The sequence below is a fragment of the Mercenaria mercenaria genome, chromosome 17 (assembly GCF_021730395.1).
Source record: "Mercenaria mercenaria strain notata chromosome 17, MADL_Memer_1, whole genome shotgun sequence".
Taxonomy (NCBI): Eukaryota; Metazoa; Mollusca; class Bivalvia; order Venerida; family Veneridae; genus Mercenaria; species Mercenaria mercenaria.
In genome coordinates, this window is record NC_069377.1 from 53,771,885 (window position 1) to 53,798,883 (window position 26,999).

The 26,999-nt window shown below is 35.0% G+C and overlaps 1 protein-coding gene across 3 annotated transcripts in view; it reads left to right on the forward strand.

Moving 5' to 3' along the window:
• LOC123537598 (phosphonopyruvate decarboxylase-like) overlaps window positions 1-26,999 on the forward strand; it is a 76,649-nt gene that overhangs the window by 844 nt on the left and 48,806 nt on the right. For 2 of the 3 annotated variants that reach the window (XM_045321419.2, XM_045321422.2), the window contains exon 2: window positions 18,441-18,534. The gene's annotated coding sequence lies outside the window, so the exon portion shown is untranslated. The remainder of the gene's footprint in view (window positions 1-18,440; window positions 18,535-26,999) is intronic. The other variant, XM_045321420.2, reaches the window with a different exon arrangement.

The following is a 26,999-nucleotide window of genomic DNA, read 5'->3' on the forward strand; positions in this document are numbered from 1 at the left end:
CACTAAGGACCGCTAAGGGGTGACTTGTGTACAATAAGGGCCCTTAAGAGAAATCTAAGAAATAAATGTTAAAATAAAAAAGATATGAGTAAGTTATTTCAGGCAGTTTTCCTAGCAAAGACCGCTAAGGAGGCACTATGGGCCACTAAAGACTATAAAAGATGCACTATGGACAAATTAGGGGCAATTACGATAATAATTATTGAAAGCAGTGCCAATAGATTGAATTACTTTAATTTTCAAGTTTAAATTTTAATTATAAGATAGCATGGCTAGCTAACAGAGTGCTTAAGTTATAAATGTCTCTTGAATAAATATGCATTTTGTCTGTATCACATAACAACACAATCAAAAATTAGTAACTTTATTGTCATCAATCTAAAATCATGAAATCTTATTTAACCTTATTTATCGATATAATAATTATAATATATTGATATAATGTACCATAACAAATTCATATACTATATGTCATATCAAGAAATCAGATAAATATTTACAGAATAATAAAACACACAATTATAATGCTTATCAAAAGTTCTATATACATACATACTAATCAATTAAGTCAACGGAAATTTTAATTAACCTTATTTATTGATTTTTTAAGAAATCCATACTATATCATAATATTATGTCATATCAATAAATCATATATAATATATATTTTTACGGAACAATAAAACACACAGTTGCATTACTTATCAAAAGTTCTATGTACAAACATACTAATCACTAAAAGTCATTGAAAATTTTGATTTTAAAACCTTATTTTAATTTTGTACCTTAGTTTAACAAATTCATATACTATATTATACGTCATTTCAAGAAATCAGATATATATTTATAGAATATTAAACACACAATTGCATTGCTTATCAAAAGTTCTACAAACATACTAATCACTAAAGTCATTGAAAATTTTGATTAACCTTATTTTAATTTTGTACCTTAACAAATTCATATACTGTATTATATGTCATTTCAAGAAATCAGATATATATTTACAGAAAAGTAAAACCATTATATAATATGCCCACTTATTTAGCCTGATTAATGTATAATAAACAAGATTATCATTATCATACAAATCTGTATAATCAAAAAGTGTGCCCACTTAATCAGCCTGATTAATGTGTGATAAACAAGATATTAAAGGGCAGTGCTATGCTGCTACTTGATTATACAGTAGCAAAGTTTAAACATGCATCTAACCTAATCAAAGTTGACATGTGGGGAAAAACTTTTGTGTTCAAATAATTCATAATTAATATTTTATACAAATAAGGGAGAAGCTTTTCAAATTGTCAATATTATTTCGAGATTATTTTAAAATATCATATGTTAACTATAATGGGTTTAAATTAAATAAACTAAATTTCAATTTCATGTCAAGAAAATATGTGACAGATTCAATAATCCTTTACTGCTTATCAAGCAGATTGTTAAATTTACTTAGACTTTAACATTTAATTTGTAATTCTTTAAACAACGGACATACTAGAATATTCTGTTATATATATTTTTTGCATCGTTAATAAACATAACATTTTCAGTAAAATCAAATAAGATCAAATTAGTAATTATTCATACAATGGACATACTAGAATATTCTGTTATATTATTTTTTGCGTCATTAAGCAGCATAACATTATTCTAGTAAAATCAGATAATATTTTATTGAATGGTCATACTAGAATATTCTGTTATGTTATATTATATATATATATATTTTTTATTTTCTGTTATATTATATTATTTTTGCATCTTTAAGCAGCATAACATACATCTCTGAGTCTGTACACAGGTTTTTTTTACGTGGTCTTGCAGGCATAATGACAGATTTTAAACAGTAGTAACGCTCGAACATGTATATCATAAAAGATGATAAATTTAGGTGGAAATTTTAATATTATATACAAAATACAAAATCTTTCCAAATGAGTAAAGTCACCTACCTGTATAACTGCAAATATCTTGTACAGACAATTTAAACATCCAAGGTGTGATTAACACTTAATCACCTAGATGAAATAATTTATTAGTCTAATAATTGCAATTGCAATTACTTACTTTGGGAAGGAGAAAAAAGGTGCAAAAACCATAAGTGTACCTACAAAGGACTAATTAAATATCATTTTCCACTGAATAGTTGTTTGTAACAATTTTTACAATACAACAGAGCAATAATTTAATATAACTGAAAGATTTTATCAAACAGACAGCTTGAATGGATGCAATCAAGAAATCTGCAAAATATATTCATTTCTTAGAAAGGGAATTATATATGACAAATTAATTATTGATATTTATTTCTGTACAAATTTATCATATATGCTTCTATATTCGAAGACATATATTTTAGAATGAATATATTTAGATATTTCTTTTCACTTGATGGTATAAAGAAAACTGCCTGAAATAATTTACTCATATCTTTTTTAAAAATTTAACCATGCTATCTTATAAAATTTAAACTTGAAAATTAAAGTAATACAATCTGTTGGCACTGCTTTCAATAATTATTATCGTAATTGCACCTAATTTGTCCATAGTGCATCTTTAATAGTCCTTAGTGGCCCATAGTGCCTCCTTAGCGGTCTTTGCTAGGAAAACTGCCTGAAATAATTTACTCATACCTTTTTTATTTTAACATTTATTTCTTAGATTTTTCTTAAGGGTCCTTATTGTACCCTAAGTCACCCCTTAGTGGTCCTTAGTGCTCACTTAGAGGTCCTTAGTGGTCCTTTGTGCCTCCTTAGTGGTCCTTAGCGGTCCTTAGTGGTCCTTAGTGGTTTATTGCAGGACCGCCATTAATATAGCGTTTAAGATTATACTAACCCAAAATGGCGGATAGATAACACGGAATAATAAGGCAGGCATCAAAAATCGCTATTTTAATAAAGTGAAATAAGAAGTTTACAACATCATTTATGCATGTCCTAACATATATTTGATGCCTCTTAAATACTTCCGTAATCCTAGCCTATCCTCATAGGGTTGTCTAGGAATACGGAACTTCCGTAATCCTAGAACCAGAGGCTAGGATTATGGTACCGTAATCGTAGCCACTGCCTACAGAATAGGAGGTGCATAGACCTTGGTAGGGACTGGTATATTTTACTTCAATGGCCCAATAGTGAATGGCGATGACAGCTGAAAAATTTTAACTCAGAGATGTTTATATACTGTTACGGATCTCTGAGCTGAAACGAATCCCTTATTGAAACCTAACCAGGAATCGTGCCAGAAGTCTGTCGCGCTATAATTTCATCAAATGAAATGCAATGGACTCACCTTTTACTTTAAAGTTTAAAATATTTCTAATCCCTTTTTCTGTTGATCTGGCATAAAATAATCCATGCAACATAAATTGAACACAAGTTATACATAAAAGTTTCAAACTGCAGGTACCCCTGTCTGCAATATTTCGTCTGCCATTGCAGTTGTCACCTGATCAGGGTACTCTTCATTTTGAAAACCAATAGATGGTATAGAATTATACATGTGATCTCCTGCGCGGGAGGGTCAAAATCAACAAAAAAAAGTACAAAAAAAAAATTTTTAGACTTTTTCCTCGCGGCACTGCTATGGCACTGGGTTGATAATTACCGAGCACTGCCAAACATGTTTACACAGTAAATCAAAGCGTCACCGACTGTTGTGTATTATACATGTTTGACACACATGTTTGTTTGTTTTGATAAGGGATTAATTAGACCAGCGCGGCTTTTTCCACCTGTCTCATGGGGCTGAAAATCGGCCCATTCTCAGTGCCAATTATACAGGCTTCATTTTTTACCAGTTTGAAGCAAAAAACTCTTAGTCAAAAGAAATAATTCCCAGTTTGATTATTCAAAGAAAAGTTTTTGTTCGGTAATGAAATCACATAAATAATTGTTGGAAAAACCATGCAACCCGTTACTATTTTTAGAACATGACTGTCGTCTGCACCTCGGTAAGAATAAGGTACTCAGATTAAGTTGATAATTTGTTTGCTCCTAAGTCCGAAGACAATTTAAAGAACTAATTGTCACAATTATATCGACAATTTTAGCACAAATAAAATAATAAATAAATTCTGTTTGCAAATTGGTGAGTAAATAGACAGTTCAAAGTCAATGTCAAAAACAGTAATAAATTTGCTACTTACTTTGGATTTTCGTAAATGATAAATCCTACTTTTACAGTATTTAAAAAAACAACAAAAAAAACATTCAATTTGTCTCCTACTTAGGCTACACAACTGATATCTATGACACATTTTGATGAATAGCCTGAAATAAACACCAGCACACTGCAGCTAAAACTTCAAAGGAACAGTCTCTGCAAATTTTCCTTTATTGATTTTCGGCATTGCTCTTTGATGTGGGATGAAAGTTAACTGGTTGGGCATGGCCAGGTGACTGATGTAATTTGACATATTCTATTCTAAGTGTATAAAAATGTACTATAGATTGTTTGTGTGGATGTTCATTATATTGCTGAAGAACAATAAGTTTGTTCATTTAAAAAAAATGCGGACTGTTGCTATAGGTATAATAAAAGTTAAAAACTATAAAATACTTTTTGTTAAATATAATGTTTTCATACCATTCTACTGGTCCTTTTCTCTAAATTTTATTACCTTACACAAATTGTTAACACATTTTTTTGAACCGATTAAATATGACAGTAATGATGATGATGATGTCAGGTGATGATGATAATGGTCATTGTACAAAGTAATACTAGGACTCCAAGAAAATTTAAGAGGGACACCAAATCTGAATGTTAGGCAGTCCTGACTCCATGAAACTGAATCCTAATGGAAGCCCTGACTTGTTAAAAGTTGTTAAAATACAATATATTTTATCCTTTTAGGTTTCTGAAGTTAAAAGTAGAATAGAAAATAACATAAGATATTAGATTTGTATCTTAAGTTTTGCGTTCGCGCGCTTAATTTATGTCGATAAAAAAACTCCAGTTTTGAGACCCCAACTCCAGCTGAAAAATTGCAAACCTCCAGTTTTGGGATTCTGACCATATGACATGTATGATAGAATCATTATTATTAAGTGACCTTTTCTGAGAACTTAAACCTTCTAAGGTATGTTTTTTATGAATTTTATTGAAAATGGTTATGTTTATGATTAAATTAAATTCATAAATAGGTAAAATTTTGATCTTGATTTTCAAAAATAACCATGCACTTGCATGACGTCATCATGCAGTTTCTCATGAGAGACTGTGCGAGATGTTGTGGTTTGATACTGGTTAGTTTTACCAAATGGTGTTTTGCCATAACTTAATGGACGCGATCATCAGAAAATAAAAACAGCGTCAGTTAAGTTATGGTAGCCAGAACTATGGTGACGATAATGTTTGACAGACTAATGCACTTGCATGAGGCTAGAGATAGGAGGTTCAATTGATGCTCGGGGTAGAAACTGATAGGAGGTTCAGTTGATGCCTCGGGCTAGAAACTGATAGAAGGTTCAGTTGATGCCTGGTCCATCAATGTTAGAGAGGAGAGGAGTGTAGTAGTTGTAGGTATATAGGCCACTTCCAACAGCCTTGATGTTGGGTTAACCCTTTAGCAACTTGGTAAGAGTGTCCACTGACAGATCATAAGGTCCGAGGTTCAATACTCGGTAGAAACTAGAGTATTTTACTACAGTATCTACATCGATACGAAACTTCTGTCAGTTACTGGCCATTACGTTTCTTCGCTACAGTGACTTAAAAGAAAAAATAGAAAAAAAATTTAAAGGAAAGATAGAAATAAATAGTACTGATAAATATTGACATGACAGTTGACTGCTTGAACCTGGCTTTACCAATCTGGCTGCTTTAGCGGCCCCTGGGGATTCAACAAACCCACATAGCCCTAACTGTCTTAGGTACCAGTACTCACAGTCAAAGCCCTCATTAGAATGTCATGGTTGACAGCCCCTGCTTGAAGGATACCAGATAAGGGCCTCTATGGTAAGGAGTTCCAAACTCTGAAGATGCATGGAAAAAACTATGCTTTAAAATGTCCATTATAAGAAGCCAGTGTAGGGTTAATTTTGGTTCCTCCTTATTTGTATCAATGCAGGTGTAAGCTATGTTCTAGCCTGGGTGTCAACATAGTATTTGATTACCTTGTATAGCATAACCAGCTGCTGTTTGTTCTACAGGACTCAAGGGTCTCCCACTCATTGCAAACTGGTCCATCATGTCAGTGATACTGCTTTTGTTCCTGTACCTGGCTGCATGCCACTGTAGTCTGATGCTGAATATATGGTTCCAGTACCAAACAGTATTTGAGGTTATAACTAAGACATAACGAGGGTGTATATACATGTATATGCTGATGCTTTGGTCTCCCAACTGTTTATCATTTGTGGAGATTATGTTGTAAGAATCCAAGCATATAATTTCCTTTCTTCACAATTTGTTGAATGTGAGGATTCCAGGAGAGGTCAGATCTGATATCTAACCCTAGATATATCTGTGTCAACTTCATGACATTGTAGTGTTTGACCATTACATATATACATCGTTTTGACTGGATTCCTGGCTATAGTGATGCAGAGAGTATTGTATTTGTCCAGATGGAAGGATATGTAAGGGTACTTGCTGTATTTCCATAGGTCCATATTGTAATATTTTGAGTTATGGACTTTTCCCAATCTGACTAAAGTACATCTCCTATTACGCTACGCATAGGATCTGAGAACGACCTATTCATTGCCTCGTTCTGACGACCCTTTCGCTAGCCAATCAGAGCCTAACTTACAACATCTTGCAAATCTACCTGTAGCCTTGACTTTTGATATTTACAATTCTTATGTCATAATGTATCAGATAGCCGCCTAGCTCAATCGGTAGGTCACTTGCTTTGTAAGCGAGGGGTCCCGGGTTCGAGCCCTGGAATGACTGCACATTTTTGTTACTCTTTGACATTCGAACAAGTCGTCTGATTGGATAAAATAAAAATAGCAATACTGGAAATCCAAAATCTACAGAAGACGAATGTAAATGGGTCGTTCTCAGATCTTCGTTTAGAAGATCAAGTACTTTAGTCAGATTGGGACTTTTCCTAACATTTAAACTTTTGATGCCACCTACTTGGAATAAATAAACAATCCAAGACCAATCATGTTGTAATGGATAGTGTATTTAGCATGTTTAGTAAACAATGGACCATGTCTCGTCAACAGACCTGTTTTGGTGACTGCCCTGTTTCAATGACTTTTATTTCAAGCACACTAGCTTTTCTTTAGCAAGCTGAATGAGGTAATAAATTATTTTAGGTGTTCAAAACTGTAAATAAAGTTCATTGATTCTAGTCAACAAAAACAAGAATATATGCTCAAAAGACTTGCATATATGCCTTGCTTTTGTAAATTATGTATTATTGTACCCCCCGACAACAAAGTTGTAAGGGGGGGTGTATACTGGTTTCAGGTTGTCTGTGTGTCTGTCCATCCATCCATCTCCCTGTCTGTCCATAGACACACACAAGTGATCAGTAACAACAGTAGTTGTGCATGGGACATGTTAGGTTCTTTCAGAAAAAAAAATTGCAGAGTTACGGGACTTTGTTTTCTGTTAACATACTATGTACATACAGTCTGCATATGTAATCTTGTACGCACCTAATCTTCCAAACCCTTGCACACAATTTTATGAAACTTCACACAAGTGATCAGTACCAACCCTAGTTGCGCATGGTGCATGTTACGTTCTTTTAGATAAATATTCTGCATAGTTATGGGACTTCGTTTTTTGTTACTATACTGTACATGTATACATAAAGTCCACATAATTATGCAATCTTGTGTGCTTCAAATTGCAATGTACTGTGTCAGTGCATGCAGAGGTTACACTCATCACCTTTAGTGATAGCTCTAGTTTTTACTAAATTAGCATAATACCATTTAACCCAAGCGTTTATTGTCTCCAGAATTAGACATGTACGAACCAGTTGCATTTTTAAATCAGTGACTAGTATTTTTGTCATCTGTTTAAAAGTATCACATGAACAAACAGTGATTTTTTTGCTATTTTTACAGCCAAATACAGGCTATTTCCCCTAGCCAAAAATAGCTATTTTTAGCCCACCATCATCAGATGGTGGGCTATTCAATCACTATGCGTCCGTGGTTCCGTCGTCCTTCCGTCCGTCTCCGTCGTCGTCCGTCATTCGTTAACAATTTCTCGTTATCGCATCTCCTCAGAAACTACCAGGGGGATTTTGACCAAACTTTGTCAGAATGATGTATTGGTACCTAGTTGTGTCCCGAAATCAGCTTTGTTCAACAAATTTTTGGTAAGTTATGGCCTTTGTTTATTTCTATAATTTACATAGATTTATATTGGAAAAAACTTTGAAACAAATCTTCTTGCCCAAACCATAGCGCTAGGGCTTTGATATTTGGTTGAAACATCATCTAGTGGGTCTTTACCAATATGATTCAAATTTTGTCCCTGGGTTAATATGGCCCGCCCGGGGGTCACATGGTTTATTAGACTTATATAGGAAAAACTTTGAAAACTCTTGTCCAAAACCACAGGGCTAGGGCTTTGTATTTTGTATGTGACATCATCTAGTGGCTTCTTCAACTAAGATTGTTCAAATTATCTCCCTAGGGTCAAATATGGCCTGCCCTGGGGTCACAGGTTTACATAGACTTTTATAGGGAAAATCTTTGAAAATCTTCTTGTCCAAACCACAAGCCTAGGGCTTTGATATTTGTAATGTAGCATCGTCTAGTGGTTCTTACCAAGTTTGTTAATTATCCCCCTAGGGTCAAATATGGCCCGCCTGGGAGTCTACATGGTTCATATAGACTTATTAGGGAATAAGCTTATAAAAACTTATTGTCAATAACTACAAATTAGATTTGGACCACATGTATGGTTTTGAGTGGCAAAGATGAACCTTGACATGAGTTGACCTTGATTTTTGACATAGTGACTACTTTCACATTTCTGTAGCTACAACCTTCAATTTGGACCACATGCATAGTTTTGTGCATGAATAACTTTGACCTTGACATTGACCTTAGTGACTACTTTCACATTTTTGAAGGTACATTGCTTCAAATTTGGACCCAATTCATATTTCGTTGTGTCCGAAATGAAATTTTGACCTTGATTTTGACTTTCACATTTCTCAAGGTACAGCCTTCAAATTTGGACCACCTGCATGGTAATTGTACCGAAACAAACTTTGACCTTTACATCGACCTAGTGACCTACTTTCACATGGTGGGCTATTCAAATCACTCTGCATCCGTGGTCCGTCGTCCTTCCGTCAGTCCGTCCGTCCGTCATTCTGTCCGTCCTTCCGTTAACAATTTCTCGTTATCGCATCTCCTCAGAAACTACCAGGGGGATTTTGACCAAACTTTGTCAGAATGATGTATTGGTACCCTAGTTGTGTCCCTCTGAAAATCAGACTGGTTCAACAAATTTTTAGTAAGTTATGGCCCTTTGTTTATTTCTATAATTTACATAGATTTATATAGGGAAAAACTTTGAAAATCTTCTTGCCCCAAACCATAGCGCCTAGGGCTTTGATATTTGGTATGAAACATCATCTAGTGGTCTTCTACCAATATGATTCAAATTATTTCCCTGGGGTGTAATATGGCCCGCCCCGGGGGTCACATGGTTTATATAGACTTATTTAGGGAAAAACTTTGAAAAACCTCTTGTCCAAAACCACAGGGCCTAGGGCTTTGATATTTTGTATGTGACATCATCTAGTGGTCTTCAACTAAGATTGTTCAAATTATCTCCCTAGGGTCAAATATGGCCCTGCCCTGGGGGTCACATGGTTTACATAGACTTTTATAGGGGAAAACTTTGAAAATCTTCTTGTCCAAACCACAAAGCCTAGGGCTTTGATATTTGTAATGTAGCATCGTCTAGTGGTTCTCTACCAAGTTTGTTAAAATTATCCCCCTAGGGTCAAATATGGCCCCGCCCTGGGGGTCACATGGTTCATATAGACTTATATAGGGAAAAGCTTATAAAAACTTCTTGTCAATAACCTACAACATTCAGATTTGGACCACATGTATGGTTTTGAGTGGCAAGATGAACCTTGACATGAGTTGACCTTGATTTTGACCTAGTGACCTACTTTCACATTTCTGTAGCTACAACCTTCAAATTTGGACCACATGCATAGTTTTGTGCACTGAAATAAACTTTGACCTTGACATTGACCTAGTGACCTACTTTCACATTTTTGAAGGTACATGCTTCAAATTTGGACCACATGCATAATTTCGTGTTCCGAAATGAAATTTGACCTTGATTTTGACTTTCACATTTCTCAAGGTACAGCCTTCAAATTTGGACCACCTGCATGGTAATTGTACCGAAACAAACTTTGACCTTTACATCGACCTAGTGACCTACTTTCACATTTTTGAAGGTACAGGCTTCAAATTTGGACCACATGCATAGTTCTGTATTCCGAAATAAAATTTGACCTTGATTTTGACCTAGTGACCTACTTTCACATTTCTCAAGCTACAGCCTTCAAATTTGGACCACATGCATGGTTTTGTGTACCGAAACAAACTTTGACCTTTACATTGACCTAGTGACCTACTTTCACATTTTTGAAGGTACAGGCTTCAAATTTGGACCACATGCATAGTTTTGTATTCTGAAATAAAAATTGACCTTGATTTTGACCTAGTGACCTACTTTCACATTTCTCAAGCTACAGCCTTCAAATTTGGACCACTTGCATAGTTTTGTGTACCGAAATGAACTTTGACCTTAAGATTGACCTAGTGACCTACTTTCAGATTTCTGTAGCTATAGGCTTCAAATTTAGACCACATGAATAGGATTGTGTACCGAAACAAACTTTGACCTTGATATTGACCTAGTGACCTACGTTCACATTTTTGAAGGAACAGGCTTCAAATTTGGACCACATGCATAGATTTGTGTTGTGAAGTGGAATTTGACCTTGATTTTGACCTAGTGACCTACTTTCTCATTTCTCAACCTACAGCCTTCAAATTTGGACCACTTGCATAGTTTTGTGTACCGAAATAAACTTTGACCTTAAGATTGACCAAGTGACCTTCTTTCAAATTTCTCAAACTACAGTCTTCAAAATTGATGCACATGCATAGTTTTGTGTACAAAGAACTTTGTCCTTGAAATTGATCTAGTGACCTACTTTCACATTTCTCAAGTTACAGCTTTCGAATTTAGACCACATGCACAGTGTTGTGTACGGAAATGAAATTTGACCTTGAGCTAGTCAGTAAGTCTTGAAATTTGGAACACACAAAAATAACACATTGGTGGGCGCCAAGATCACTCTGTGATCTCTTGTTTCCCCTAGAATTATTATATTTTCCCTTAAAGGTCATATTTCCTCCTTGAAATTTAAAGAAAATGTTCCGTAATATGCATAATGAATAATTTTATGAAAGTCGGCGTTTATGTAATTTTTAACCCCAGTTAACCCCATTTTGCTTCAAGTTACAGCTTGCGCAGCTGTAACAGTTATGGACTAATAATATGTCACACTGTGTGCATTTTAATTCAGGTTCCAAATTCATAAGGAAATTGGCATCATGCAGTTCTTGCAAATTGGTACTGTGCCTGATATCATGAAAATCGAATGATTTGGATTTTTCCCTTTTTGGGGTTTATCTCACTATATTTCCTACAGCATGTTCAGAAAGCCACAGGTTGTTTTGAAAAATCCACAAGAAATCACTTACAACATGTACAAGAGACCTCATTTTTAGACTCTATTTTAATAAAAGAAATGATAATGTCAGTGGTAAGTTGTAGGCACTTGTTTTATCTTCAAAGTCATCAAACAAGCAAGTAAGGTTTACTTAAGACTGAAATTGTTTTTAATAAGAATCAACAAGAAATGTTTTATTTAAAGTACCGGAAACACTATATTATTTTAATGTTGCAAAGTAAGGAAGGTCAAATGGCATAGAAATTTTGAAAAGAGCCATGCCATGCTACAAGTAACATAATTTTTAACAGAGTTTTAGGCATATTAATACAATCAAATGAAATTCATAATTACACATTCATGAAAAATCATATCCTGTTGCAAACATATTGCACTTTGGGAAAATTTATAGGGTCACTGAAACAGGTCCCATTCTTTTTGTTTAAGGTAAAACATGTATATGTAAACACACGGGCTGCATGTCTTGATGAAGGGTGATGTTTGTCAAGTTTTGATTGTATTATCACTTACCATTGATATAACCTTTAAATGGTCACTGAAACTGGTCCTTCTATGATATGTGGCCATTTAAAAACAAGGCTCTTGCCAGATGATCGTAGATAACTCTTAAGTCTTATTTTACATATAGCATGCTATCGGCTTTTATTTCACATTCTCACTATCTGCTAGGAACTTTTCCAGTAGTGTTTCTATATTTTCCATTCACTTATCCCTTTTTAGCTCGACTTTTCGAAGAAAAAGTAGAGCTATTGCACTCGCCCCTGCGTCGGCGTCACCGTTGGTTAAAGTTTTTTATTAAGTCAATTATCTCTGTTACTATCAAAGCTATTGACTTGAAACTTAAAATAGTTATTTACTATCAAAGTCTACACCAGGAGAAACAATCCCCATAACTCTGATTTGAATTTTGACAAAATTATACCCCTTTGTAACTTAGAATTTTTGGTTAAAGTTTTTGATAAAGTCAAATTTCTCTGTTACTATCAAAGCCTTTGACTTGAAACTTCAAATACTTATTTATCATCAAAGTCTACACCAGGAGAACAATCTCCATTGCTCTGATTGAATTTTGACAGAATTATGCCCCTTTTTAACTTAGAATTTTTGGTTAAAGTTTTGATAAAGTCAATTATTACATGACTGTATTCTATTGTTTCTCTGATTGGCTGAAAACGGTTTGAAAAGTAATGAGTACATATCATATCAACTTATCTTGGGTTATAAATAGTACGAAAATAAAAATAGATCAAAGAAGGTGCTTGGAAAACCGATATCAACCTGATTTGGTCTAAATTTATTCCTTATTTCTTTATTAAAGATACAATTGTAATAATAAGACTGACTATACATTTATTCATGTAATAAAACAATTATTGACTTTTTCATAGGTTGATATCAGGATTTATCAACCCTCAAAAAGTTATATTCACCTCGCCTTCGGCTCGGTGAATATAACTCTTTTCGGGTTGATAAATCCTGATATCAACCTATGAAAAAGTCAATAATTGTATAATATCTCTGTTACTATCAAAGCTTTTGACTTGAAACTTAAAATACTTATTTACCATCAAAGTTTACACCAGGAGACACAATCCCCATAACTCTGATTTGAATTTTGACAGAATTATGCCACTTTTTAACTTAGAATTCTTTGTTAATTTTTGTTAAAAACTGTAAACCTGTTGTTGCCTGTAGACGTCCAAAAAATTTACAAGACTGTTGGATAAGTTCAGAGTTCAATAAGCAAAGTGATAAACTTTATCTCTCACAGAGATGTAATGGTAGCCGATGTTCGCATTGTACCAATATCGAAACAGGTTCAGAATTTACCAGTCAAATGACTGGTCAAGCATACAGTTTACATCATAACGTAAACTGTAAAAGTAACTGTGTAATTTATTTGATTACTTGCAAAAAATGTGACAAACAGTATGTGGGACAAACTAAGCAACCTGTATCAAAACGCATGAACAGTCAGCGATTTGATATTAATAGTTTTACTGACCCTACTTTTTCCTCAATGGTTGCATCACATTTCAATTTACGAGATCATTGCTTAAAGGACTTTTCTTTTATGCCTATTGATGTTGTAAGAAATGACATTGATCGTCTCTGCAAAGAAACAGTGTGGATACATAAACTGAAAACGCTCTATCCAGATGGTTTAAATTCTAAAGTTTTATTTGATATTAATTGACCAATCAACTAATTGTATTGATCTACATATATAGATATGTAATGCCGAGTATATCGTTGTTTTTTCCTATTTCTGTTTTTAGCTCATCTGATTTTTTGAAAAAAAATGATGAGTTATTGTCATCACTTGAGCGGTTGTCGGCGTCGGCGTCGGCGTCGGCGTTGCCTGGTTAAGTTTTATGTTTAGGTCAGCTTTTCTCCTAAACTATCAAAGCTATTGCTTTGAAACTTGGAAGACTTGTTCACCATCATAAGCTGACCCTGTATAGCAAGAAACATAACTCCATCTTGCTTTTTGCAAGATTTATGGCCCCTTTTGTACTTAGAAAATATCAGATTTCTTGGTTAAGTTTTATGTTTAGGTCAACTTTTCTCCTAAACTATCAAAGCTATTGCTTTGAAACTTGGAATACTTGTTAACCATCATAAGCAGACCCTGTACATCAAGAAACATAACTCCATCTTGCTTTTTGCAAGAATTATTGCCCCTTTTGGACTTAGAAAATCAGTTTTCTTGGTTAAGTTTTATGTTTAGGTCAGCTTTTATCCTAAACTATCAAAGCTATTGCTTTGAAACTTGCAACACTTGTTCACCATCATAAGCTGACCCTGTACAGCAAGAAACATAACTCCATCCTGCTTTTTGCAAGATTTATAGCCCCTTTTGGACTTAGAAAATATCAGATTTCTTGGTTAAGTTTTATGTTTAGGTCAACTTTTTCTCTTAAACTATCAAAGCTATTGCTTTGAAACTTGCAACACTTGTTGACCATCATAAGCTGACCCTGTACAGCAAGCAACATAACTCCATCCTGCTTTTTGCAATAATTATTGCCCCTTTTGGACTTAGAAAATCATTTTCTTGGTTGAGTATTATGTTTAAGGCAACTTTTATCATAAACTATCAAAGCTATTGCTTTAAAACTTGCAACAGTTTTTCACAATCATAAGTGGACACTGTACATCAAGAAACATAACTCTATCCTGCTTTTTGCAAGAATGATGGCCCTTTTTAGACTTAAAAAATCATGGGTAGGACAATATTTCTATCATACAAAAAAAAATCAGATGAGCGTCAGCACCCGCAAGGTGGTGCTCTTGTTTATATACATAAGTATAGGACATTTTGTATAAACACTATCGGACAATTTACTCGGTATGTTTGTTAAATCCGTTTAAAGGAATGTTATTTTTAATTTATTTAACATTGTAAATAATGTAGATCTAAACTTTGTATACATTTTACCGCCTTTTTTACGCGACATTGTTTAACGACGTCACGTCCGTTGTTTTTATTGTTATTCTTCCCTGAGGAAGGCTTAACGCCGAAACGTTGGAAGTTAATATTATCTATGAACAAACGCTACACGTGTTGTTGTTGATTTTTCTTATTTGTTAATTTTTGTTATAAAGTCAAATATCTCTGTTACTATTAAAGCTTTTGACCTGAAACTCAGAATAGTTATTTGCTATCAAAGTCTACACCAGGAGATACAATTTCCATAACTCTTTTGAATTTTGACAGAGTTATTTCCCTTTTTAACTTGGATTTTTTTTTTACTGGCAAATTTCTAATTCAGAGACAAGCGCTGAGAAAAGTCAAGTGCGCTGTCTTACGGACAGCTCTTGTTATAATAGTTTAATTATCAATTTTATGTAGATGCTTTTATGTAAAGCAGTTTTGAATGTATTTCTATATGAAAAGTGTGCTATATAAAAGCTTTTGTCCCACATCTGTTTCCGTAGAACGACAAGCAATTGGAAACCTTGAACAGTGTACAGTTACAATCAATGCCTGGATGAATAGAAACAAACTGAAAATGAACACTACAAAAACTGACTTCATCATGTGGTAGCAGACCTCAATTGAACAAATGTTTTACAAATTCGATTAACATTGCGGGTGATGATATCAAACGTGAAAGCACAATTAGATATCTCGGTGCATTTCTTGACGAAACCTTGAACTTTAAAAATCATGTAAATTGCAAATGTCATACAGCCATGTTGAATTACCTACGAATTAAGAACATCCGTAAATATTCAACAAAAGCAGCCACTAAAATTTTAGTTTTGTCTCTAGTTATTTCACATCTGGATAACTGCAGTGTCATACTGTATGGTGTAGCTAATGGTGAGGTGTGTAAGATGCAATGTATTCAAAACATGTGCGCAAAACTTGCCCTTAACAGAATGAAATTTGACAGTTCTAAACAAGCACTGTACATTGGTTGCCGGTGAAAACAAAGATTGAGTTGAAGATACTTTCTTTCATGTATAGCTGTCACATTGGCAGAGCAACAATGTATTTAATAAATACTGTTATTATTCTTATTATGTACAAAGCCATTGAATATGTCATTGTATAAAAATAGGCATTTAATCAAATTATTCAGTTTCAGTTTTTAGCTCCACTATTTGGAGAATAGGGGGCTATTCTACTCGCCCCGGCGCCGGCATTGGCGTGCCCTTTCTTGGTTAAAGTTTTTCGGCAACCTTTGTTTTCTGTCATATCTTTGTCACTATTGCTTATATCTTACTGTAACTTCACATAAACATTGTCCAGTATACAAACAAAATATGTTTAGGGGCTGAGCCCATTATACCCAAGGTCAAGGTCACCAGGGTGTTATACTTAGGTTATTTTTAAGGTTAAAGTTTTTCGGCAACCTTTGTTTTTCTGTCATATCTTTGTTACTATTGCTTATATCTTACTATAACTTCACATAAACATTGTTCAGTATACAAACAAAATATGTATATGGGCTGAGCCCATTATACCCAAGGTCAAGGTCACCAGTGTGTTATACTTAGGTTATTTTTAAGGTTAGAGTTTTTCGGCAACCTTTGTTTTCTGTCGTAGCTTTGTTACTATTGCTTATATCTTACTGTAACTTTACATAAACATTGTCCAGCATACAAACAAAGTATGTACAGGGGCTGGGCCCATTATACCCAAGATCAAGGTCACCAAGGTGTTATACTTGGAATTATTTTCATGTTAAATTTTTTCGAAAGCTTCGTTTATAGACATATCTTTCGTACTTTAAAAGATAATGACTTGAAATTAAAAATATTTCTTTATAATCATCATCTGCATGTGTGGTTACAAACCCCATAACTCTAACTGTATTTTTGACAGAATTATGCTCCTTTTTTACTTTAAAGTTTTTTTGCAATCTCCACTTTCTGGATATAACTTTAATGCAAAATAAGATAAAGACTTGAAACTTAAAATGTATCTTTATCATCATCATCTGCATGTGTGGTAACAATCCCCATAACTCTGATTTGTATTTTTGACCAAATTATGCCCCTTTCATACTTAAATTTTTTAACAAACTTCGTTTTCTGGACATAACTTTGGTACTATATAAGATAATGACTTGAAACTCAAAATATATTTACCATCATCATCTGCATGTGTGGTAGCAATCCCAATAACTCTAATTTGCGTTCTTGACAGAATTATGCCCCTTGGTGTGTCTTGCTTTTAAAGTAGAGGTCTGTTATTGAGACATATATTCATTTTACTGTCAAATCGCTGAATAGTGGAGCGCGCTGTCTTACTGACAGCTCTTGTTATATAAATGTGGTATATAGTAGTAATAATAATAATAATAATAGTCATGTCACTCACTCCTGTCCATAACACTCGAAAGGGGGTAGTGACAGTTACAACAGATAAATAGTTAAGAAATCTGAAAAATTACACGTAGGATTTTAAAAAGGCAGTGGCTACGGGTTCGTTAACCAGATTGTTTGTCTCTATGAAATCTAGGCCAAATTAGATTCAAAATGGAGTACAGAAGACCATGTCAGTAGGCCAAATTATTGAAAAACTTTTTTAAGATCTCCCTGATTTTCATGAAACATGGTCAAAATGTTTTTCTCTATGGACTAAATACTAGGTTATCTGGGGTAAGAATTAGGTCAAGTGAGCAGATAGAGCCTTCTTGTTTACTTTCATACATTTTACGATTTTAGTGACAATGCTTTTGAATAGTCTTAGTACTGTCCTCTGACAGCTTTTGTTTTGATTTTGAATATCAATTTAGTATGACCAGTTATTGCTCTTTTAAATAAAAAACAACAATATTTGTTCCTTTAGCAGCCGTATTTTGGTTATGAGTACTCACACTGAGTTCCCGTTCACAAGACAGATCCCTAAACGACTAGTCTTCAGTGTAATTTTAACTGTATTAACCCTTAACATGCGGGACACCATTGATTATGCCTTTACGATCAGTGTAGATCATGATCTGCACTGTTCGCCATTCAGTCAGTATCTTTTTGGTAAGCACCCCTTTTAACAGTTAACGGTACTGTCCAGTAGAAAGATGGACAAGTTCATTGTAGAAATTTAGCAGGGTAAGGGTTAAGTATATAACATTTTTGTAAAAAATCAAGATCTTTGTAAAAGCTTATCAATGAGGAATGTCTCATGACCTAGTACAATTGTTGCAAAAGTATATCCAAAGCTAATGTTGATCATCACTGTGTTTTGTTTTTTTTTCAGGACCTAGATTGTATTAACAGTATTAACAGATACAGCACTGTCAAAAGGTCAGACATCTCCAGTTGGAATAAAAAATTGTGTGTTACAAGTTCTTGTAAGTTGAAATTATTATACCCCCACCAAACATGTTTCAGGGGGGTATATAGGAGTCAGTTTTGTCGCGTCCCGTCGCATCACGTCCCGTCCCGTCCCGTCGCATCCCGAAATCTATTATCTCTTATCTGGTATAATAATAATAATAATAATAATAATAATCTCAGTTATTACCAAATGGATTTGATTCAAACTTAAAATACATGTTCCACCTTATCACCCGCATCATGTGACACAAGGTGCATAACTCTTGACACCAAGTTTTCATGAATTATGTCCCCTTTTACTTAGAATTTAAGGTTAATTTTGTTGTATTTTCACTATATCTCAGTTATTACTAAATGGATTTGATTCAAACTTAAAATAGATGTTCCACCTCATCACCCACATCATGTGACACAAGGTGCATAACTCTGACACCATTTTTTTATGAATTATGCCCCTTTTTACTTAGAATTTAAGGTTGATTTTAATGTATTTTCACTATATCTCAGTTACTACTGAATGGATTTGATTCAAACTTAAAATAGATGTTCCACCTCATCACCCACATCATGTGCCCACATCATGTGACACAAGGTGCATAACTCTGACACCAAGTTTTCATGAATTATGTCCCCTTTTACTTAGAATTTAAGGTTAATTTTGTTGTATTTTCACTATATCTCAGTTATTACTAAATAGATTTGATTCAAACTTAAAATAGTTGTTCCACCTCATCACCCAGATGATGTGATATAAGGTGCTTAACTCTGACATAAATTTTTTATGAATTATGTCCCCTTTTACTTTAAATTTAAGGTTAATTTTGATGTATTTTCACTATATCTCAGTTACTACTGAATGGATTTGATTCAGACTTAAAATAGATGTTCCACCTCATCACCCACACCATGTGACACAAGGTGCATAACTCTGACCCTAATTTTTCTTGAATTGTGTCCCCTTTTACCTAGAATTTAAGGTTAATTTTGATGTATTTTCACTATATCTCATTCTGATTGGCTTAGAGCAGAAGCGAAGTAACCTTTTTTAGCTCACCTGTCACAAAGTGACAAGGTGAGCTTTTGTGATCGCGCGGTGTCCGTCGTCCGTCGTCCGTCCGTCCGTCAGTCCGTGCGTCCGTAAACTTTTGCTTGTGACCACTCTAGAGGTCACATTTTTCATGGGATCTTTATGAAAGTTGGTCAGAATGTTCACCTTGATGATATCTAGGTCAAGTTCGAAACTGGGTCACGTGCCATCAAAAACTAGGTCAGTAGGTCTAAAAATAGAAAAACCTTGTGACCTCTCTAGAGGCCATAATTTTGAATGGATCTTCATGAAAATTGGTCAGAATGTTCACCTTGATGATATCTAGGTCAAGTTCGAAACTGGGTCACGTGCGGTCAAAAACTAGGTCAGTAGGTCTAAAAATAGAAAAACCTTGTGACCTCTCTAGAGGCCATATATTTCACAAGATCTTCATGAAAGTTGGTCAGAACGTTCACCTTGATGATATCTAGGTCAAGTTCGAAACTGGGTCACGTGCCTTCAAAAGCTAGGTCAGTAGGTCAAATAATAGAAAAACCTTGTGACCTCTCTAAAGGCCATATTTTTCATGGGATCTGTATGAAAGTTGGTCTGAATGTTCATCTTGATGATATTTAGGTCAAGTTCGAAACTGGGTCACGTGCGGTCAAAAACTAGGTCAGTAGGTCTAAAAATAGAAAAACCTTGTGACCTTTCTAGAGGCCATATATTTCACAAGAACTTCATGAAAATTGGTCAGAACGTTCACCTTGATGATATCTAGGTCAAGTTTGAAACTGGGTCACGTGCCATCAAAAACTAGTTCAGTAGGTCAAATAATAGAAAAACCTTGTGACCTCTCTAAAGGCCATATTTTTCATGGGATCTGTATGAAAGTTGGTCTGAATGTTCATCTTGATGATATCTAGGTCAAGTTCGAAACTGGGTCACGTGCGGTCAAAAACTAGGTTAGTAGGTCTAAAAATAGAAAAACCTTGTGACCTCTCTAGAGGCCATATATTTCATGAAATCTTCATGAAAATTTGTCAGAATGTTCACCTTGATGATATCTAAGTCAAGTTCAAAAGTGGGTCGCGTGCCTTCAAAAACTAGGTCAGTAGGTCAAATAATAGAAAAACCTTGTGACCTCTCTAGAGGCCATATTTTCCATGGGATCTGTATGAAAGTTGGTCTGAATGTTCATCTTGATGATATCTAGGTCTAGTTTGAAAGTGGGTCACGTGCCATCATAAACTAGGTCAGTAGGTCAAATAATAGATAAACTTTGTGACCTCTCTAAAGGCCATATTTTTCAATGGATCTTCATGAAAGTTGGTCTGAATGTTCATCTTGATGATATCTAGGTCAAGTTCGAAACAGGGTCATGTGCGGTCAAAAACTAGATCAGTAGGTCTAAAAATAGAAAAACTTTGTGACCTCTCTAGAGGCCATACTTGTGAATGGATCTCCATAAAAATTGGTCAGAATGTTCATCTTGATGATATCTAGGTCAAGTTCGAAAGTGGATCACGTGCATCAAAAAGTAGGTCAGTAGGTCAAATAATGAAAAAACGTTGTGACCTCTCTAGAGGCCATATTTTTCATGGGATCTGTATGAAAGTTGGTCTGAATGTTTATCTTGATGATATCTAGGTCAAGTTTGAAACTGGGTCAACTGTGATCAAAAACTACGTCAGTAGGTCTTGAAATAGAAAAACCTTGTGACCTCTCTAGAGGCCATACCCTTGAATGGATCTTCATGAAAATTGGTCAGAATGTTCACCTTGATGATATCTAGGTCAAGTTTGAAACTGGGTCACATGCCTTAAAAAATTAGGTCAATAGGTCAAATAATAGAAAAACCTTGTGACCTCTCTAGAGACCATATTTTTCAATGGATCTTCATGAAAATTGGTCAGAATTTTTATCTTGATAATACCTAGGTCAAGTTCAAAACTGGGTCACATGAGCTCAAAAACTAGGTCACTATGTCAAATAATTGAAAACACGACGTCATACTCAAAATGGGATCATGTGGGAAGAGGTGAGCGATTCAGGACCATCATGGTCCTCTTGTTTTAACTTTTGTACTAAGTTTCTTACCCTTAAATTCCAGGAATTAGTCTATTTTTAGAAATCCTATTTTTAGATTTTCAATATTTTCAATCTTTTTTATTATCAGTCCTATGTAAAAAGTAAATACATTTTTCTGTGGTAACATGGGTTGGTAAGACACTTTTTTGTATTCACTTTTAGTGTATCTCTAATATTAGAGATTTAATATATTTACTACATTTACAAAAATGTAGTATGTATTATACTATAGTATTACTTATATGTGAAAGCCCAGGATGAAGTACTCCAAAGTATTTTTAAGATTTCTAATGGTTGCCATTCTTCTGTGACAAGACCGTATGGTGGGGGTATGAGTCACTCCTGTGACAGTTCTAATTGTTACAGAGTTTTATTTATTTTTTGTTGTTGTTGTCCCCCACCTTTCTGAAGAAAAAAAGGGGCACCTAAAAATAGGCTGCATCCTTCCATCTGCACATCATTCAGTCCGTTTGGCTGTCTGTCACACTTCGTGTCCCGTCCATAACTTTGTCATTCATGAAGGGATTTTGAATGATTTGGCATAACTGTTCCCCATAATGAGACAATGTGACGTGCGCAAGACCCACACTTAGAGGTCAAAGGTTAACAGGTTTGTTTTGTTTTGAATTTTGAAATTACTTGGCACAAATGTTTCCCATAATGAGTTAATGTATCATGTGCAAGACCCAGGCCCTTAGCTCCAAGGTCAAGGTCAACATTTTTGGTATTATATCTGGTATATTTTCTAGCTCACCTGAGCACAAAGTGCTCAAAGGTGAGCTTTTGTGATCGCCCTGTGTCCGTCGTCCGTCCGTGCGTCAACAATTTGACTGTTAACATTCTAGAGGTCACAATTTTGGCCCGATCTTAATGAAACTTGGTCAGAATGTTACTCTCAATTAAATCTTGGATGAGTTCGATATTGGGTCATCTGGGATCAAAAACTTGGTCACCAGGTCAAATCAAAGTAAAAGCTTGTTAACACTCTAGAGGTCACAATTTTGGCCCGATCTTAATGAAACTTGGTCAGAATGTTGCTCTCAATAAAATCTTGGACGAGTTTGATATTGGGTCATCTGGGTTTAAAAACTAGGTCACCAGGTCAAATCAAAGTAAAAGCTTGTTAACACTCTAGAGGTCACAATTATGACCCAATTTTAATGAATCTTGGTCAGAATGTTACCCTCATTAAAATCTTGGACGAGTTTAATATTGGGTCATCTGGGGTCAAAAAACTAGGTCACCAGGTCAAATCAAAGGAAAAGCTTGTTAACACTGTAGAGGCCACATTTATGACTGTATCTTCATGAAACCTGGTCAGAATGTTAATCTTGATGATCTCAAGGTCTAGTTTGAATCTGGGTCATGTAGGATCAAAAACTAGGTCACCAGGTCAAATCAAAGGAAAAGCTAGTTAACACTGTAGGGGCCACATGTATGACTTATTTTAATGAAACTAAGTCAGAATGTTAATCTTGATGATCTATAGTTCATGTTCAAATCTAGGTCAGGTGGGGTAAAAAACTAGGTCACTAGGTCAAATCAAAGGAAAAGCTTGTTAACACTCTAGAGGCCACATTTATGACTGTATCTTCATGAAACTTGGTGAGAATGTTAATCTTGATGATCTTTATGTTAAGTTCGAATCTGGGTCATGTGGGATAAAAAAACTAGGTCACCTGGTCAAATAAAAGGAAAAGCTAAACACTTTAGGGGCCACATTTATGACCATATCTTAATGAAACTTGGTCAGAATGTTAATCTTGATAATCTCAAGGTCTAGCTTGAATCTGGGTCATGTAGGGTCAAAAACTAGGTCACCAGATCAAATCAAAGGAAAAGCATGCAAATTACTATCACCAAAACTAATGCAGATATTGCAATGAAACTTCACATGTGTCTTCCGAGTTATAAAACTAGTTGATAGCCTCAAGTCCAATAACTCTGACATGAATTTTGGTCAAATTATGCCCCCTTTTGGACTTGGAAAATCCTGGTTAAAGTTTTGCGTGCTTAGCTATTACTTAAAGGCATATAGATTAACCTATACTGTGTTAGTGCGCCGTAAAATCCAAATAAAAAAATACATGAAACTTACTTTTTCTTTTTCTAGATCAGTTACCAACCTCACTACATAATGAGTAAATGTATCATGTGCAAGACCCAGGCCCTTAGCTCCAAGGTCAAGGTCAACATTTTTGGTATTATATCTGGTTTATTTTCTAGCTCACCTGAGCACAAAGTGCTCAAAGGTGAGCTTTTGTGATCGCCCTGTGTCCGTCGTCCGTCCTTGCGTCAACAATTTGACTGTTAACATTCTAGAGGTCACAATTTTGGCCCGATCTTAATGAAACTTGGTCAGAATGTTACTCTCAATTAAATCTTGGATGAGTTCGATATTGGGTCATCTGGGATCAAAAACTTGGTCACCAGGTCAAATCAAAGTAAAAGCTTGTTAACACTCTAGAGGTCACAATTTTGGCCCGATCTTAATGAAACTTGGTCAGAATGTTGCTCTCAATAAAATCTTGGACGAGTTTGATATTGGGTCATCTGGGGTCAAAAACTAGGTCACCGGGTCAAATCAAAGTAAAAGCTTGTTAACACTCTAGAGGTCACAATTTTGGCCCAATCTTAATGAAATTTGGTCAGAATGTTACCCTCAATAAAATCTTGGACGAGTTCGATATTGGGTCATCTGGGTTCAAAAACTAGGTCACCAGGTCAAATCAAAGGAAAAGCTTCTTAACACGCTAGAGGTCACAATTATGACCCAATTTTAATGAATATTGGGGGCCTCCGTGGCCGAGTGGTTAAAGTCGTTGACTTCAAACCATTTGCCCCTCATCGATGTGGGTTCGAAACCTCACTTGGGCTAGATTCTTCAGTGAGGAAGCATCCAGCTGGCTTACGGAAGTCGGGTTCTACCTGGGTGCCGCTCGTGATGAAATAGTGCACGGAGGGCACTGGGTCTTCCTCCACCATTAAAGCTGGAAAGTCGCCATATGACCTAAATTGTGTCGGTGCGACGTTAAACCCAACAAAATAAATAAATAAATAATGAATATTGGTCAGAATGTTACCCTCATTAAAATCTTGGACGAGTTTAATATTGGGTCATCTGGGGTCAGAAAACTAGGTCACCAGGTCAAATCAAAGGAAAAGCTTGTTAACACTGTAGAGGCCACATTTATGACTATATCTTCATGAAACCTGGTCAGAATGTTAATCTTGATGATCTCAAGGTCTAGTTTGAATCTGGGTCATGTAGGATCAAAAACTAGGTCACCAGGTCAAATCAAAGGAAAAGCTAGTTAACACTGTAGGGGCCACATGTATGACTTATTTTAATGAAACTAAGTCAGAATGTTAATCTTGATGATCTATAGTTCATGTTCAAATCTAGGTCAGGTGGGGTAAAAAACTAGGTCATTAGGTCAAATCAAAGGAAAAGCTTGTTAACACTCTAGAGGCCACATTTATGACTGTATCTTCATGAAACTTGGTGAGAATGTTAATCTTGATGATCTTTATGTTAAGTTCGAATCTGGGTCATGTGGGATAAAAAAAAACTAGGTCACCTGGTCAAATCAAAGGAAAAGCTAAACACTTTAGGGGCCACATTTATGAATTCATATCTTAATGAAACTTGGTCAGAATGTTAATCCTGATAATCTCAAGGTCTAGTTTGAATCTGGGTCATGTAGGGTCAAAAACTAGGTCACCAGATCAAATCAAAGGAAAAGCATGCAAATTACTATCACCAAAACTAATGCAGATATTGCAATGAAACTTCACATGTGTCTTCCGAGTTATAAAACTAGTTGATAGCCTCAAGTCCAATAACTCTGACATGAATTTTGGTCAAATTATGCCCCCTTTTGGACTTGGAAAATCCTGGTTAAAGTTTTGCGTGCTTAGCTATTACTTAAAGGCATATAGATTAACCTATACTGTGTTAGTGCGCCATAAAATCCAAATAAATAAATACATGAAACTTACTTTTTCTTTTTCTAGATCAATTACCAACCTCACTGCATCAAGTCCCATAACTCTGACATGTATTTTGGGCAAATTATGCCCCCTTTGGACTTAGAAAATTCTGGTTAAAGTTTTGTGTGCAAATTACCATCTGCAAAACAAATGCAGATATTAAATTGAAACTTCACATGTGTCTTAGGGGTTATAAAACTAGTTGATTGCATCAAGTCCCATAAGTTTGACATATATTTTGGCAAATTATGCCCCCTTTTGGACTTAAAAAACTTCTGGTTAAAGTTTTGGTTGAAACATTAGATTAATATTCCTGCTTCTGTTACAACGATTCGAATAGTTGAGCACTAGCTGTCTTACGGACAGCTCTTGTATGCTCACCTGTCACATAGTGACAGGGTGAATTTTTTTGATCACCCTTCGTCCGTTGGTGTCTGTCGTCCGTCCACAATTTCTTTTAACATAATTTGCTCAAAATACATGTCAGAGTTATGGGACTTGACCTAGTGAGATTGAAAATTGACCTAGAAAAAGAAAAACCATATGTACTTGCACACAAAACATTTTGCAGTCAGTTTTCATCAAACTTGCACACAACTTGTATTGGCACAATATTTTTGTTCCTTTCGAAAACTGATCCCATCATGAGTTCCAGAGTTATGGCCCCTTAAAGGGCCAAAATTTGCTATTTTGGCCTATGAACTCAATAAAGACCACATTTTGCTATCAATTTTTATCAAACTTGCACACAACTTGTACTGGCATAATATCTCAGTCCCTTTAGAAAACTGGCCTGATCCCATCATGGGTTTTCAGAGTTATGGCCCCTTAAAGAGCCAAAATTTGTTAATTTTTACCTTGTGAACACAATAGAAGTGACATTTTACATTTGATTTTAACCACATTTACACACAACTTAAGTCACAGTAAGATCCCAGTTTCTTTTGAAAACCAGCTAAATTTCATCATTGGTACTAGAGTTATTGCTCCTGAAAGGGGCAGAATTTTCTATTTTGGCTCTTTCAGCCATATAGAGGTTTCATTTATGCTTTGATTTGATTCAATCTTGCATAGAATGTTTATTTTGATGATCTCTAGGCTAAATTAGAAACTTGGTCATCTGGGGTCTAAAACTAGGTCACCAGGTCAAATCAAAGGCTTGTTAACACCCTAGAGGCCACATTGATGACCATATCTTCATGAAACTTGTATAGAATGTTTATCTTGATGATTCCTATGCCATATTCAAAACTGGGTCATATAGGGTCAAAAACTAGGTCACCCGGTCAAATCAAAGGAAAAGCTTTTTAACATTCTTTAGGCCACATTTATGACCCTATTTTCATGAAACTTTATCAGAATGTTTAT